The sequence below is a fragment of the Apium graveolens genome, chromosome 5, assembly GCF_009905375.1.
Source record: "Apium graveolens cultivar Ventura chromosome 5, ASM990537v1, whole genome shotgun sequence".
NCBI classification, from domain to species: domain Eukaryota; kingdom Viridiplantae; phylum Streptophyta; class Magnoliopsida; order Apiales; family Apiaceae; genus Apium; species Apium graveolens.
The window spans coordinates 53,855,998-53,870,761 of NC_133651.1; positions in this window are offsets into that span (position 1 = coordinate 53,855,998).

Sequence of the window (14,764 nt, forward strand, 5' to 3'; positions counted from 1 at the left end):
AGACTTTAAATATCCTGCAGCACTATCTGTTAATCTGTCTTTCACTTAAAGTAGGAATAGAACATGTTCCAGTTCTTCAAAATACTTCAGTGGTATAACATTTTTCTTAATCTGGTATACCCTTCCATCTGTCATAAAATATAACAAGATATGTTCTTTCAAGAAGGTATGGTAAACCATTTGTACAGATTCAAGTCGATTCAATCTTTCAGGAGTTGCTCCAACACCTGGTTCACTTAATGAAGTTGGATCATTGGTAGTGTTATGTACTCTTCTTTCATCAGAACTAGCCAACCCAGATTTATCTCATGTTTCCTTTCCTGTAACAACTCTTGCTTCAAAACCACCTGTTGCAGTCTTCAAAGATTGAGTCTGTTTAGCTTTGGTGAATCCTGGTAGGAGTATCTTTGAAAGTTTAACATGAGCAATGTCAGAGGTTTCCTTTTCCTTATCTTCTGATATCAAGCCAACTTGAGCTATGTCAGAGGTTGCTTGCTTCACTGTCATATCCGAACTTACTAAATCTTGACTCTGAACAACATGAGCCATGTCAGAGGTTGTTTGAAAAATCTTCTTTGAAATCAGAGTAAGATTGGTATCTGCTTCATCATCAATTATTTCTTCATCCATGACTGGCATATAAACCCTTACAGGTTCATCAACCTTTTCTTTGCCCTTGGACCTTGGATTAATTTCCATTTGTGATTTGGCCTCGGTTGCCTCAGAAGTTGTTCTTTCCTTTATCATAATACCCTTAGGCTTTAGAAATTTCTTTTCAACAACAGAAGCTTCAGATTTTGTCTTGACACCTTCTGCTTTGAGTCTAGCTTCTTCTTCCTTTAGACTCTCAAAGTTCATTCCTGGATTTTCTTTAAGAAATAACTGCTTTGAAATTTCTTCATCAAGTTCTAGATATCCACCAGAACTTATCCTTTTACCAGTATCAGAACTTATTCTTCTCCCAGTATCAGAACTTGTTCCTTGACTTGTAATTCTAGCTTTACTTGACGAAAGTCCTTTGCCTTGACCTTGACCTCTACCCTTATTAGAGTTTCCCCGGTCATCATTTCCATCATCCTTTCCTTTCAGTGTCTGAATAGATTTGCATTTGGACTTAATCACTTTCTCCCCATTTTTGGCATCAGCAGGTAAAAGAAGAGAGACAAGCAATTCCACTGAGGATTGGATCTCATTGAGTTGACTTTGGTGAGAAGCCTGAGTCTGCAGAATTTCTTCAATTTGAGCTTGTTACTTCTCCTGATTTTTCTCAATGTAGACAATTCTGTCAATCTGTTCTTTTCAAGTTTCACATTCATATCTTGCTGGATTAGAGCTTCCTGAATTTTGTTCACCTTGTCATGAGTTATTGAGTTTTGACCTTGAAGGTGCCTTGTACTCAATGCAGTAACTCTCAGCTGTGCCTTAAAATCATCATTTATCAGTATTTCATCAGCTTTTGCAAGATGCTCAGCAAGAATCTTTTCAGAAGGAACAAAACTAACTGAGTTCCATTCTTTAATCCACTCCTTTCCTCTAGGAGTTTTACTCCAAGGTACTGGTGCTTCCCTTGTAACAAACATCTTGACTAAATCAGCTTTATGAACAGTTTGTTGAGGTGCATGTCTTGATGGACCAGCTACATCATCATCTAAATTACCAGCAGCTTCACCAGTAGTTTCTTCATTAGCATCATCAGAACTTGTAGATCCTGCAATATCAGCATCCTCTGATAAAATAGCAGCATGTGAGGCTATAAAGGCTTCAACATTTTCCTCTAAATTCTGATCTGCAGCCAGGTTCTGATCAACATTCAAAAGTGATGTTGTTGGTGGAGTGAGTTGAACTGGTGGAGCTTCCAAGTACAAAACCTCAGGCACAATCAGGTTATGAATATCAATTTCAGCACTTGTACCTGATTCTTTAGTATGTACTGGATCAACTATATGTGACATAAAAGGTGTAGGTATTTTAGCTTGAGCAGTTGCATGTTGTGCAGAAGGAAGTAATTCAATAACAACTAGTTCTGTTGAGATCAGAGATTCATGATCCCTTTCCTTAGCTGCTTCCACTACATCTTCTGAATCTGACTCAACTATGTCCCTAAGAGCTCTATGTTTCTTTAATTTCCTCAAAGGTGGAGACACTGTAGGAGCTTTATCATCAGAATTTAATTTTCTAAGCCTTTTGAGGGGCCTAGAACTCCCAGTTACAGTATCTTTCTGAGAAGAAACCTTCTCAGCTTCTACAATAACAGGTTCTGCTATTGGAACTTGTTCCTCGGTTGTTTTCTCAAATCAACAGAATTTAATCAAAACATTCATCACAAAATAAAGTTAAAAGTCGATGAAGTAAAGATTAATAAATTGCTATTCAACATGCACAGTCACATAATTTGAGAAACAAGGAACAAATCTTGCAATTTAAAGAAAATTTCTTTAATATATCAGATGATTACATTCGATGAAATTTATCAATTACATGCAAAAATTACAAGATAGTCCTATTCTACGATTCCTAACATCAACAGCCTTAGTCCTAGTCTAAGAAGCCTGACAAAGCTGACGGTGAAGAGAAACGGATGAATAACAATTAATTCTTCTTCCTACTTTCAACAAAGAGAACAACAAGACGAATGATTTTCTCCTACTGTCTAAGAATACGAAGATGAGCTTCTCTTTGGAAAGACAACATATCATTTTTAATGTTCTATGGAAGTTGATTCCAGATGACAAATGGAATGTTGTTGATAGGATATGAAGTCGGAATTCCATTTCGAAAAATGGTCACAGTTTCTGTGCCATAAGAGTAAAACCAACTGAAATGAGCCATTGTTTGAGAGAAATGAACAGATGTGGTTTTACTGATGAATGATCAGTCATTTAAATAGGAAATGGAATACTAAGGGACGTGAGGACTGGTTAAACATTACAAATAAGAATAATGACCCCTCGACTCCGTAGACTGATGTATAATAATAACAGTCAGTAAAAGATCTAAAGCCAGAGTTAATGAGCACGGGATATAATAATAATTACTGTGCACATGCAGTTTTTCAACACATACACGTCAACCACTAACCCACAATGATTATGACTACTTTATCTCACATTAACCAATATTCTATAAAAATATTATCTTTCAAGTAATGACCAAAAATAAACCAAGTAAATAAATACTGTCATGTCAGCATCAAAACTTGATTATTATCAGGATTTAAAAGTCATCAGAATATGGCTCCTTAACTCGAAAAGTGAATGTGTATTCCTGTAATTCTTCACACAAATACTGATATGGTTTCATCAGAACTTAATCATCAGAACTTCCATCATAACTTGTCCTCAGAATTTATACAATCTGACACATAAACTGTTCATCTAAAATAACATTGATCACCACGCTATTTTTCATTATTCATATGGAGTGTAAGTGTGTGCATTAAGCTAAATATCAGACAAAGAGTAAAGTCTTATTTACTTTAGTATATCTTAGAAATAAGGCATAACTAAGAACTTTACTTAAAATCTGTCATTATTCTGAAGTCTACTTTAGAATGAGTTCATGCATGAGTCCACCTCAACTATTTTGTGCTCATTTTATGCATCTTTTGAAATTCTATTTTACAGTGGCTTCTCAGTGTAAGTGAGTCACGACTGCTTATCAGAATTTATGCTGTTATCAGAGTATTTCTCCAGTAATCATAGAGTGTGAAAAGTCACCAAGAAAATTTTATTTTGCTTTTCTAATGCATATTACTTAATACCAGCAATGCACTTGGGTCTTCCCTTCCAAATTTTTACTCTAGATCTCAAAGGAGAACCTGATTTTTATTTCTTTTTTTTTCTTTTTCTTTTGATAAGTGAGGCTTATCAGCACTTAGTACATTCACCAGATTTACTAACATCAGAACTTAACAAATAAGAAGCACTATTCTAGTTTTTGACTTGGTAATAAGATACACAAAATAAATTTAACTAAGCTCAATATCAGAATTTGCTTGTGTTAAAAGATTTCCACATAAATAATTACTTCAAACATGGGATCTTTAGTATATTAAAGAATACTAGGTCAGCATCTAGCACAGTTATCCTCATTGGATTGAATAGTCACAGAAATATTTGTAATAACCCCAAATTTTGGAATTTTTGAAAACCCTTATGAATAGTGATTTTGCTGAATAAGAAAACTTCTCATGCCACACTATGTAGGGGTTCTTCTATTGTTATTCTGAGATCTTATTAGTACTTTATATGGGATATAAGTGTATGTAAAGATCGTCAGAATCCAAATTCGAACACTTTGATTTTTCCCGAAAATCCACCAGATATCGAAAGAATTGAGTAAAAGGTAACAGGATAAAAAGGATTTAAATTCAAGGATTGTAAGAGAGGATCATAAAAGGAATATAATGTATTGAGAAAGGTTAAGGGAACCCAAGTAATAAGATCCCGGGTATGATCCCTCAAACGATAAACGAAAACGAAAGTTAAGCGAACCGTATAACAGATCAGCGGTCATTAGCCAAGTAATTAGAAGCTAATCAAAGAGATTAGTGGGGATGATGTCATCAAACCAATGAGAAGAGGACAAAGGTGGGAGGGTGACATCACATGGTGACATAAGCATGACCAAAGCAAGTGTGTTGTTGGTTGATTTAGAACCACACAAAAGTTACCATGGTAAAATATAAGAAAACAAAACAAAACAAATCAAAAAAAATCAACCAACCAAGCCAACAATTCATTTTCACCAAAAACACAACATTTTCTCACCTTTCTTCTTCCATGCTCTCGGCTTTTTCTTCTTTTCCAAAGCAAGAAAATCAAAAATCAAGTTCCAAGCATTGTTAAATCACAAGGTAATTATCTAAGACTCCTTATGCATAGTTATGGATATCCTATAAGTTTGAGATCCTAAATCATTCACAATCTCTTCCTAAAAATCATGGAAGAAGATGGTGAATAGTGTTTTTCAAGAACTAAAATTTTTGTTCTTGAAGTTTTGTTTAGTTTAAGCTTGGATAAGGACTTTAAGGGTGATTCCAAGCCATTCTCTTGATTCTCCACTCTCCAAGGAAGGTATAACCCCTCCAAACCCTAACTTTATTTGAGTAATTAGGTCTAGTTTTGTTGATTTTAATTCATGGGAGGCTTGCTTGTTGTGAATGTAGAGATTAGTTAGTTTTGTGAAGTTTTGGAGTGGTAATTCTTGGATTGTTGATTAATGAACTTAAGTGTAGTTAAATTCAAGTTTAAGAATAAGTATAAATTGTTAATGTTGAGTTGTTGGGGCTGTTATGATGTAGTATGGATGGAGTTTTGATTGGGTTGTGATTGTGGATTGATTGTGGGTTGAATTGGAGTGTTTTAAATTTGGGTAATCGCGTAAACATAGCCGTCGTAATGCCCGATTTACCGTAGACTGTTTTTATTCTTAACATTAGGACCCGTGAACTCACTTCTAAGTTTTGACCATTGCCATGATTAGATAGTTCATGTTACGAGCTTCGTTTTGATATGTAGCTCGTTTGATTCCGATGTACGGTTTAGGAGAAACGGCCGTTTTAAGTAACGACGTTTCGCGAACGAATCATTACCCCTCACCTTACTTTGAAACATAGGTTAAAGACCTAAAAGGACTAATTGAAGTATGAAACATTTATGTAAAGTGTGTTAGGCAGTTGGTAAGACACTCGCGAAAGAATCGCCTTAAAACTCGTAATGGTTAATTTATTAAAAATGGTGGAGCCGAGGGTACTCGAGCGACTTAAGAAAATCAGTAAGCGCAAAGCGAGCGTTAGAGTCTAAATTGGTTAAAGTATAGATTTATAAGTGACTTTGGTTTAATTCCAACTTATATTTTGTTTATAGGTTGCCAGACTCGTCCCAAGCCATTTATAACCCCAGTCGCTCAGGCAAGTTTTCTATCCGTTATACTGTTGTTGTGATGTATACATTTGTACATGCATTATCTTGTGATAGATGCATAATGGTTATTTAGAAAATTCTTGCGATATATTGTAGCATGTGATATGGTATATATGCATGCCTGTTTCGTATTCTTGATACATATATCTGTTGATTCAGTTGATAATACCTATGTTAGAGATAAGCGGTAATTTGCATATACCCGTAGTATAGGGGACCCAAAGGTGAACTTTTTCTAAAAATCGGGAGTCGAGGTTCCCGAGTATAATATATATATATATATATATGAATAGTTTTCAAAACTATGAATCGAATAAGGTTTATTCGATAACTTTATTTTATTAATGAATATTATTTTGAATATTCATTCGAGGGCTTATGACTCCGTTTATTTTATTAATGAATATTATTTTGAATATTCATTCGAGGACTTATGACTCTGATTATTTACTAATTATTATTCTTTATTTTATTAAATAATAATGTGTCGATAATCAAACTTACTTTTGATTATTCAAATAAAGATAGTACTTTCGTATAAGTATATCTTTGGTTATTTAATATTCATTTCAAGTATAAGTTTTACAACTTCTACTTCAATTATTTTTATAAAGATTATTCTTTATGGGAATATTATTTAAATAATAATATTCGGATATTTTCTAATATATTGGGACTGATTTATCTTATTAAATCAGCATCACTCCAAATATTCTTAAAAATGTTTGCGAGTCTTCAAAATGATTTTAAAAGTTAGAGCGGATCCCAAAACTCATTTTTATATTTAAGATCCTCCTTTCGAAGGGGATTTAAATACTCGCTCAAAACCTGAGGGATCCGGCTCTGTGGTATGTTTTATATTCGCAACAAGGTTGCTGTCTTGATAAAAGAGTTTTTGATTACTTACCCAATACTCGGGAAGTAAAATTCTTGGAACAAGTTAATCCATTAACAGGCATCGCCTGGGAAATATCGGTGAGTTTTCCTTTCCAACTAGATACGACTTCTTGGTGGAGCCGTATCAACAAGTTTCTACTTGGGGAAAGTGGGGCCGAGCTTTACGTTTCAGAGTCGTGGATTTCATCTGAACTAGGAGTGGCGTAAGTGGTCGAGTGGCGCCGGCTCAGCCTTATTATATTGGCCCAAATGGCCTGGAAGTTCCGCAAGACGGTACATTCCTTAGGAGTCCAGTGTTCGGTTGACAAGTAAATCCGACAGGTTCTCCTCTACATGTAGAAAATGGTGGGGTTGTACTACTACGACTGATCATCGTAAGTGGTCTTCCTGGCACGGTAAACTCCCGTAATGAGTTCATCATCCAATTGGATATTTCTGCAACACTACCCAGAGCACTTCGATAGAAAGGCTACGGTTGGGCGATTGTTGAGTGTTGGCAGGGTCAAGTTTTCAAAATGATGTTTGCATCAAATGAAGTATCTCGTAACTTCATTTTATTTTCATGATATTTTAAAGATTGATTCTATACAAGTTTTGGCTGGTAGCTTAATCTATGGGATGAACTATTTATACATTGAACGGTGGTAGTTCAAGTAGTATTTGGAAAAGATATAAGTATATTGGAGTATCTTGTAACTTCATCTTTTTAACTTATATCTAGTTCATGATTGTCTTATGAATGACAAAGGTTTCAGAAAAATGTTGAGACAAGGTTAGATATATTAGATCACCTTGCAACGATATTTTATACAGTTATAAACTGGAACTCTGTTGTTAGGTCCCAATATGTTTGTAGAAGGGGGGGTTGAATACAAACAGTACCAAATAATCGAATAAATGCGGAATAAAAAATGTGAAACAAAATTCAAGTTAAATAAAAATATTATTAAACTTGAAAGGTGTTACAACAACTGTATCGATTACAAGGTATTAATCTCAAATCAATTATCACAAATCTAGAATAAATTCGACATGAACTTTTTCTATTTTTGCAATAATTAGAATCAAATGCTAAACGCGATTTGAGATTAAGTTCTAGGGATTTTGATCCGCTAGATTGTTACACAAGAACAAGAGAATGATTTCTAGTTGATTGGATTTAACTTTACAAACTAGAAATTTAATCTTGAAGTAAGCAGATGAAAGATGAAATATTTGTTGCGGCTGCTGTGTTCTTGTTTTTGACTTGTGTATTGGATGGATAATTGATCTGCTGCTTGTCTGCTTCTTTTAATCAACATAATAGAATTGAACTGGCAAGACAATCCCTGAGCTCAGCAAGACAATCGGTAGGACTATCCTTAGAGCTTAGCAAGACAATCAGAATGAACTAGCAAGACTTTCGGTATGACAATCAATTGTCATACCGATTGTCATAGTAGTTCAAACAGATTGTTTTTGCTGAATTAATAAGTGATTTTATTCTAATAATAATTCTGGTAAGACAATCAACTGAATTAGCATGACTTTCGGTATGACTATTGATTGTCATACCGATTGTCATACTAATACAATCAGTTGTCTTTTTGGAATTAAAACAGATTTTAACCAATTAAAAATTCTGAAAAACCTTAATATTAATTCTAAATTAATTAATCAATTAATTTAATTAATCAAATAAATTAATCTTTGCAGATATAATTTATTCTCTTAATTAAATTATATGACTTAATTAATTAATAGAGAATTAATACTAACCCTGAGCAGCAACCAATCTTCTGAATATCTTCTGAAAATCACTGAAAATTATGAATCAATTCCACCACTTCAACGTTGACACTCGATGTACTGTCTGGTTCATGAGTGACTAACTTCCATGACGTTTCTTCATGTGTTGACTTTGATACTCTGATTTTCTTCAGATTAAATCCTTGTAATTAATGATACTCTGACGAGATCTCTGTCACTTGATTAAATCCACGATCTTGATTTATATCACTGAGGCATGATCAACTTCTTGAACTTCTTCCAGTGAATTAACTCCTCAAGTCTGTAGATGAACCTTGTTTCTGAATCCTTTGACAGATATTACTTTGCGAGATCTCTCTGACGGTCGATCCACTATTTACTTATTACATTCTTATTTGAGTTGAGTTGAATCCTCGAATATACAAATAGGCTATGACATATGACTTACAATCTCCCCCTATTTGTTTGTTAGACAATAACACACAAATACCTAGAGGATAACTCAACTAACAAATAAGAAAAAGATATAAACATACATGCAAAGTAAATAGCAGAAAAGTTCTGGATGAGATTTAACATTTTCCAGATTCCAAGTAGATGTTCCTCTAGACTGAACATATCTTCAAGTAGTTCCATCTTCATTTGTACAACCACATTTCCTGTTGAGAAGCCCATATCTCTTGCTTCTCCCCCTATGAGAATCAACTGATTAAAGAAGATCACCTTCGTTTTACCACCTCTCCCGTACAATAGGATCCGCGGATAAAAACCAATGGTACTCCCCTAACAGCTTCTTCCCTTACTAGGAAATCACCTTGTGTTTACCACCTCTCCCGTACAATAGGATCCGTAGTTACAAACAACAATGGTGTGGTGTAGTGTACATTTTTAGGATCTTTTTCTTCCTCCCTGCTATTTCTCCCCCTTAGTTGAGGAATCCTCCAAACTATTACTTAAGCTTTTATCTCCCCCTTAAAGAAGGAATGTATGCCGTTGTCTGAAGGAGTTCTCATATTTCACTTGGTTGGAAAAGAAATAACAAGTAGTTTCTCTTTCTTCCTCACTGTGAGTGTGTGATTGTGTTTAGTGTACCTCACATGAGTTTCACTCTTCTCTCCACTCGTGTTTACACTCATTCTCACAAGTGTATCACTCTTCTCTCATAGCTCCATAATCCAGCTGTACCTGCAAGGAAAATCACCTTAGCCATCCTTAAGGAGGTCACAGGTGGTGCAATGGGAGTTCACAAATCCCCATCCTTGTTAAACTCATCAGATAAATCTGAGTCATAATCTACAAGTTGCTAGTTTCCCTTTTAGGGTTCCAGATTTGAATTCTGGGAAGGTAAACAATGATCCAACGATTTTAGCATAAAGATCAAAGTTCCCTTCTAATGTCTGTGAAGACACTTCCTTGTGACTTATCAGGTAATATCTGAATCATTGTCAACAAGTTGCCGATCTGCACCTATGTCAGATCCACTATCCGCAGATGCATCCAGGGGATTTAAGCCTGGGGAGGTAGACACTGACCACTGACATATGGCTTTTGGATCAGTATCCTCTCCTAACACCTGTAAAGGCAATTGGTCCACTAACGAACCTTGAACAATCGAATCTGACCTTAAAATGGTCGAAACTCTTATTTCCGTCAACTCATCCTTTGTGTGTGTAACCTCTCCTTGTGCATCAAGAATTGTTTATGTTTGAAGTGGTGACACTACATCGGATACCTTGGCCGACAGGAAAAATTCAATAGACTCACCCTGTTGAGAGAATGAATCTAGTAACTGTTTTTGTGCCTTTTCAGCCATTACATCTTTTTGAGAAGATGTACGGGGGCTAGCAGTTGTCTCGGTTTAAATACTACTCATCTATGTAGGAGACAGAGCTACTGGGTTGACTACAGAACCTTCCTTATGTGGTGCACTAGGCACTATCTCCCTCACGCTCATTCATACTACTTTTAGTGGTAAAAGAGTGTTGGTTGGTTCTGTTTTTGTGTTTGTCTTTACAGTCTGGGATAGACGTTGTGGGTTTTCAACCTCATGACTGTCAATGAAAGAAAGTCATTGGAGACTGAACCTGTATCATAGAACATATGGTAATAGAGAGAAAATGATTTACAATAGTGATTTCAAAAGATTTTACATGAAATAAGAAATGACTAATGTAGAAAGAAGTTTAATTTTTGTTTTTCAAAATGAATGAGTTTTTGATAAAACATTGATCACTTAGGGTAAAGTCTAAGTAATTCTCATTCATGTCAAAAGCTTACAAATATCTGCAACATAATGTTAACAACATATCATTGACCGATACTTGTCAAGTACTTTAGATACTAATTGTTATGTTGCATAAGCAATATACCACTGCACATATAAAACAATATGATTGTGCCTAGTGATAAAATAGTTATTAATATGACGACTCTACTTATTCATATAAAATTATAACTTCTGTTAGAGTGCCATACCATGTCCTTGACGATTGCTTGAGCAGTATACTAGTTCATACCAACCTAAAGTGAGATTGTGAAGAAGAGATTGCATAGTCCAATAGATCTGCAGCTGCAAAGTCCATGAACTGTGGTGCACTGACTTCCTCTTTTGACTCACCAAACAGGAGTACACTTGTACACATCTTACTAGAGTTCAATTCCAAGTGTAATGTGCAGCAGGTGCTTGATATGTCGTAATATTCTCAAGTCTCGTCACTGGTGCTATATGTTAGATACTGCTTCCTGATAATAACCTAGCACAATATACAAAATTACAATGATAACATTCCTAGCTTGCAAACAGCCATATCCCTCAGATAAACCTTTGCTGTTATCTCCAAAGGTAACCAGGGGGCCAGCTTTCTCAACCACATTTGATAGCAGGGCTCTATCTCCGGTCATATGTTTTGATGATCCACTGTCAAGAATCCACACTACCGGTTATACTTGTTTAATGCCCTGCACTACAAATGGATTAGACCTTCTTCGGAACCCAAACTTGGTTGGGCCCGGCATACTTGTAGAACTGTCCTTTGTCAGGCAAAACAACATTTTTAATTTTAATTGTCTCAACTTTCTCAATGACTGAACATTTGACCTTGTAAACAGCCTTAACAAATTTCTGTTTAAGCTTAGGCACAAATGTCTCCTTTCTAGCCTTAGAAGGACTGGCAGTCTTAGACCTATCATGCTTCTTGTTATTCACATGCTGACGAGGAGTAGTCTTATCATTAGACACATGCTTACCATTAAAATAAGCATACATCATATTAAAAGCACAAGACATACAATTAGCAACACCACATGCTTTATGAGAGTGATTAACAGCAGGTAATTTATGCATGGTAGACATGGCATTATTGTTATCCAACTCATGTGTGTCTGAGTTAGTCTCAGTTGCTTTCACAACTTTGACTGGAACTTTCGACTCACTTGACTTGGAAACAATCTTCTCATAAGCATGATCCTCAGTACGTATTTCTTCTTGAATAACAGAAGAGGTCGCATCAAATGGTTCAGCAATTGATGCTTTATAGAGGGGTTCATCAACACCCTTAAGCACATGTGGTACTTCCCTCCCTTTAGCACATACATGAGGAGGGGAATTTATGCCTAATTCTCCAATAGCAGCATTGTAATCATAACCTATTCCAGATGTTTGATTAACAGCTTGCTTACTGTAGAACTCTTTAGCCTTCGAACAAGAATTGAAGTAGGCTCTAACCTTAGTCTCAAGACCGGTGATCTTGTCTTTGAGAATAGTTTCGAGTTTTCTATAACAGTCAACTCTATTCTCTAGAAAAGATACCTGTTCTTTTAATTTGTCTTGATTAATGTGCACAAGTCTTAATTCATTGACCTCTTTCTCAAGGTCTGTGATCTGTAAACTTAACAGTTCATTATCACGACGTGCACAATCTAAGTTACCTCTTAGATGATAAACCATTTCAGCATCAGAAAGTTTTACCTCTATTCTTGACGATGAAGCTTTTCCATCAATAGCCATAAGAGCAAGATTTCCTTCTTCTTCATCTTCACTGTCAGTATCATCCCAGCTTCTTCCCTTTGCCAGATAAGCCCTTTCAGAGTTCTTTCTTACTTGCTTTAGCTTCCTACATTCTGTGGCAAAGTGTCCCAACTCATTGCAGTTATAGCATCTAATGGTGCTCCGATCAACCATCCCTGTTTGGTATCCACCACTGCTGGTGTTAGAGGATGAAGATCCACCTTTCTGGAATTTGTTGTAGTTGGACTTGTACTTAAGCTTGGGATTCCTCCTGAATCTGACATGGGAGAATCTCTTGACAATTTGGGCCATTGATTCATCTTCCAATTGCTCCAGCTCTTCCAAGGAATAAAAATCATCACTTGATTGATTTGTAGTAGGGGGATCATATTCTGCTACTAACTCATTTTCCTCACCCTTGGAAAACTGTACCATTCTTTCTAACTGTTGAGATTGTTGTTGTTGTTGACCTTTAGCTACAAGTGCATTAGATGTGCTGACCATTCTATCCTTCCCGTAGACTTCCTTCTGTTGAATCTGCTCCAACTCATAGGTTTTTAACACTCCATAGAGCCTGTCCAAAGAAATCTCACTCAGATCTCTAGCTTCTCTAATGGCAGTGATTCTATGTTCAAGATGAGCTGGCAGTGTTAAAAGGAACTTTTTGTTGACCTCCCTGATTGAATAATACTTTTCATTGATGTTCAGGTTGTTGATCAACGCATTGTACCTCTCAAACACTTCAGTAATTCCTTCTCCTGGATTTGATTTGAAATGTTCTTATTCAGAGGTTAGGATTTCCAACTTGTTCTCCCTAACTTCCTCTGTGCCTTCATTAATTACCTCAATAGTTTCCCACATGTGTTTAGAATTTTTACAGTTCATCACATGTCTGTTCATCAAGGGATCAAGGGAATCAATTAATATTAATTGAAGGCTGGCATCCAAGGAGGCTTCTTCCTTCTCAGCAGGAGTAAAATCTTCGGGCTCTTTTGGATAGGTTCTAGCTTTAGTAGTCACCACACCATCTATTATTACCTCCGGTTCAATAACCATCGGAGTTTTTATACCCTTCTTTAACAAGTTTGAATATTTGAGATTTGCAACTTGTAAAAATAATAGCATCTTCTTCTTCCACATGATATAATTCTCTTTATCAAATTGTTGAATTTTAACGGTTCCAACTTTATGTGAAGTCATTATGAATTTTTGAATAAATAAAAATTCAAGGAGTTGAAAAATCACAAAAGTCTAGGATCTTGATTTGTTCGTTAATCAGAAGGCTCTGATACCAATTGTTAGGTCCCAATGTGTTTGTAGAAGGGGGGGTTGAATACAAACAGTACCAAATAATCGAATAAATGCGAAATAAAAAATGTGAAACAAAATTCAAGTTAAATAAAAATATTATTAAACTTGAAAGGTGTTACAACAACTGTATCGATTACAAGGTATTAATCTCAAATCAATTATCACAAATCTAGAATAAATTCGACATGAACTTTTTCTATTTTTGCAATAATTAGAATCAAATGCTAAACGCGATTTGAGATTAAGTTCTAGGGATTTTGATCCGCTAGATTGTTACACAAGAACAAGAGAATGATTTCTAGTTGATTGGATTTAACTTTACAAACTAGAAATTTAATCTTGAAGTAAGCAGATGAAAGATGAAATATTTGTTGCGGCTGCTGTGTTCTTGTTTTTGACTTGTGTATTGGATGGATAATTGATCTGCTGCTTGTCTGCTTCTTTTAATCAACATAATAGAATTGAACTGGCAAGACAATCCCTGAGCTCAGCAAGACAATCGGTAGGACTATCCTTAGAGCTTAGCAAGACAATCAGAATGAACTAGCAAGACTTTCGGTATGACAATCAATTGTCATACCGATTGTCATAGTAGTTCAAACAGATTGTTTTTGCTGAATTAATAAGTGATTTTATTCTAATAATAATTCTGGTAAGACAATCAACTGAATTAGCATGACTTTCGGTATGACTATTGATTGTCATACCGATTGTCATACTAATACAATCAGTTGTCTTTTTGGAATTAAAACAGATTTTAACCAATTAAAAATTCTGAAAAACCTTAATATTAATTCTAAATTAATTAATCAATTAATTTAATTAATCAAATAAATTAATCTTTGCAGATATAATTTATTCTCTTAATTAAATTATA